Here is a 4,111-nt window from a genome sequence, read left to right on the forward strand (position 1 = left end):
ATTCAGAAATTAGACATTTACACACACCCACACACACACACACACACACACCCAGAGAGTCTAAAGACATCACCTGGGCTGAACTCCACTGTTCTGACTGTGCTATAAACATGCCAACAGATAGCACTTTAGCCGTGTTATTGTCCTTCCTGTCCTCATTCACGGGGTGCCCCTTATGCAGTGTTTTCATACCTGGCTGCACATGAGAGCCACCTAGGGAGCTTTCTGAACTCTCCATACTCAGACCCCACCCCACTCCAATTAAACTAAGCACCAGGGAGGCACTTGGCATCAGCGTTTTTAAGAGCCCCTGGCTGTTTCTTACCTGTGGCCAGCACTTCAAACCACTGGCCTAATGAAGAGTTGTCTGCTCTGGCTGCACTTTGAACTCATTTGGGAGTTTTAGGAAGCACTGAGATCTGGATGCCAGCCCCAGAGACTCTGACTGAATTGGTGTGGTGTGCAAGTGGACCATCAGGAACTGGTGAAGCACTTCCAGAGATGAGCATGCAGTCAAGATAGGGTGTCCAAGAAGGGGAACAAAACTTCAAAGAGAGAGCGAGAGATCTTCATACACATTTTACTAGCTCTCTATTTCTACAGTACATATTATGCGGGATGGGGGAAGGTGGGAGTAGAGGGCTAAGGATGAGAGGGAGGGGAGTAATCATAGGGTCACACAATTTGATGGGTGGAGGGAGGGGTGGGTTAAGGAAATGGGAGAAAGATCCAGTGTGAAAAACAATGCATACGAAATTTGTAAGTAAACCAGTACAAAATAATTTTAAAAAAACAAACAGGGAGATAAAGAAAAAAAAAAGGAGAAGAAAGAGAATTACAGTGTAATAATGCAGATTAGGAACAGTACTATTTTTAAAGCTATTTCTTTTTTCTGTTCCTAACAGGTGTGGTCAGCTTCATGGTGTGACAAATGAGAAATGTGGAGTTGCTGTCTTTTAAAGCTCCTTCCTACTCCTTAAGAAAGTGATAGATACTAGCCATGTGCCCATTCCAATAGCATGATCAGAGCATCTTCCCTCCCCAAGCAGACAATGCTTTCTACCAACTTATTCATTCCCCTTATCCCTTAATCAAAGAGTCTCAGTCAGCTTCGACTACTCACAGCACCAAGGTGTCCCCTAAAACCTGTTTTTCATCCTCTCCTTGAAATGGCCACATGACAGCTGTCACAAGTGCAGGGAATGTGTTGCGTTCTCTTGAGTAACATACAAGTAGATATTCTGTTTGTATCTACGTCTCTACCGACACCTACACTGGCATCTGTAACTATCTGTGTAGGGAGAAGGAGAAAGAGATGATTGGCTTAAGAGTTTGACCCATCTGATCATGGGAAGAGTGGGGTTGGCAAATCTAAAATGTGTAGGTCAAGCAATAAAATGCTCAAGCTCTTGATACTATTCCCTTAGACACCCTTCAAGTCTGCAATGGAAGTTGCCCCTATGACTCAGCTTTCAGCCAAATACTACATAGGCCTGTAAGTTAAACAAAAAGTCTAGGGAAGTATATGCTCCTTAAAACAATCAACCATATGATGTTAAAAGAGCTCTATTTTCCCAGAATATAGCTCAGAAGGCAGCGAGGAATATGAAAGGAGGACAAATGGAGATGGCAAACACCAGGAGCATGAGGGAAGCATGCTGATAAATAGTGATGATGGAATCTGTGTCACAAAAAACACATCTGAGAGGTTGAATGGAAAAGCTATCAGCTCTGTAAGTTTTTCCTCAACTCAAAAGAAAAGAATGTTCTTGTTTGTTTTTTGGTGTGTTTTGGTTTTTGTTTTTAAATCTATAGGTAAGGTGAAAGAAAGAAGACATTTCTAGCAAGGCGCTTATCTATAGTCTAGAGAAAGAATGCTTCGGGGAGGGGGAAGCTCCTTTCACTCTTAAATTGTTTAAGTAATTGAGGTTGCCCACATTATAGGGGATAATCTGCTTTGTTTAAGGTCAACTGATTAATTCATATGTAACTACTTCACAGCAGTAGTTAAACGAACATTTGACAACACATCAGGGCAATGTAGCCTAGCCAAGTTGTCATACAAAATAAATCATCACATTGTGAAACATTTATTTTCTTAATGTAAGACCTGACTGTGCATCTTTCCAGTCCTGATGCTAGAAGTGAAGCATACTTTTAAAATACGACCCAAAAAAATTAGGCCACAGGTTAAAGATGAGAAAGTGGTCTGGGACACAGACACAATCATGGAGCGTCTGATTGCTCCAGATGGTTGACTTCATGACTTTGTGTTGAAGTGGAAGATTCACTTGTGTTTGGTAAGTCACTAATCAAAGATCTCATCATACAACTGGGCAGTGTTCTCACATAGGAGTCTGCAGTAAAGCTTACTTCTAACTTCACTATTTTTCTACAGTAGAGTATGATGTCACTAGTGAGTGCTGCTTTCCCTTGTCTAGTCCCTGAGCAGGCTGCCAGAGTGTCCACTCACACTAGACTGTTCCATTCTCTAAATTCTACTTCCTTAGAAAATAGAATCTATCATCCTTGTCCTCCAATACTCAGTGTTGTTGATGGTGCCCTTATGATGCAAACTGACAGCTAAGGTTTCATGCAACATACATTTCCATGCAATATTGTTCTAAATTGGGTGGGGAGTTGGCAATGCATACTATTTATTATAGGGGGGGAAATTTCCAGAGTCTCTAGTAGACTTTCTTTAAGGTCCTACTGGCCATACCCGTGTCTCTTACAAAGGAGAAAAGATTGAAGCTGTTGATTATTTCATCTTACTTAGATCAACAATCAACATCCTTGCAGTCGGGAAATCAGAAGATGTATTGCTTTGGGAAAGTCTGCAGTCGGGGACCTCTCCAAAATACTGAAGAGCAATGATGTCATTTTGAAGACTAAGATGTGCCTAATTCAGGCCATGGTCTTCTCAATCACCTGCTGGCATCAGCGAGATGGACAATGAATAAAGATGACGAAGAAGAATTGACAATTTCGAGTTGTGGTACTGGAGAAAAGTACTGAATATCTCTTGCATATATCCTGGGAAGGGCACAGCCAGAGTGCTTCTTGAAGGCAAGGATGATGAAGATTTATCTTTCATATTTTGGACATGTAGCTAGGTAAGACTATTCCTTGAAAAGGGACACCATGCTTGGGAAAATGGAGAGTCAGCGAAGGAGAGGAAGACCCCCAACAAAATGAATTAACGTGGAGACTTCAGCAATGAATTCTAGTGGCTCAGAGACAATGAGGATGGCACAGAATAGGGAAAGTTTCAGATTGGCTGTTCATGGGGTCACTGGGAGATATACTCAACTCAACAGCATCTAACAACAGAGCTGTGGACCAATTGTTAGCAAAGCAGCAGGATTAGCAGGATTATGGGTCTTCCCGTCAGACCCAGTAATCATGAATACAATACTGTGTAAATCTCCAGCAAACTGGGGTTCTTTTAGCAATCCAGAGGAGAGAAATGACTGTTTGGCAGGCAAGCAGCAGAGTCTCTTACAAAGAAGTGGCAATCAAGGGGAGAAAGGCATGAGAGGCAGCAGGAGCTCACATACACCAAGCCAAGGATGCATCAAACAGCATGTTGTTTGTAGGAACAGTGAACCATTGAGTATCACTAGAATATAGAAATAGAAAAAGAAAATCCCCAAAGAGGGGAATTATATATGTTGGGCCACGGATAAAACTCAGGAGTTAGTGACTGGTCGCCTACTAAGAAGTTCTTTATTGATTATATAATAATATGCAGTCACAATCCACTCTGCCTGTGTGGTAAGCTAGAGGTCCTCTGGGACTCTCTGACATTCTATGCTGAGGATGACCTCCACATCAGAGGTGAACCATTCCTGGTAACACACTAAAATGTGTCTCATCAATTCTTCACTCCTGTCTGACCCACCACTCAGTGATTAGCATCCTGATCCTCCCACCTCCATTCCACTCCCTACTACTCTGCCCACCCTTGTCACTGAAAAAAAAAGTTTCAACTTCAGACAGACCCAGGACTACTAAACTGAAAAGAGAAAAAGATATTTATTTCCCAGCCATGCTGAGTAGCTATGCTGCATGGGAAATGTATTCAGTCATTTATTTAAAAATTCTAAAT

The sequence above is a fragment of the Elephantulus edwardii genome, unplaced genomic scaffold (assembly GCF_000299155.1).
Source record: "Elephantulus edwardii isolate Elephantulus edwardi_28Jun2011 unplaced genomic scaffold, EleEdw1.0 scaffold00057, whole genome shotgun sequence".
Lineage (NCBI taxonomy): Eukaryota > Metazoa > Chordata > Mammalia > Macroscelidea > Macroscelididae > Elephantulus > Elephantulus edwardii.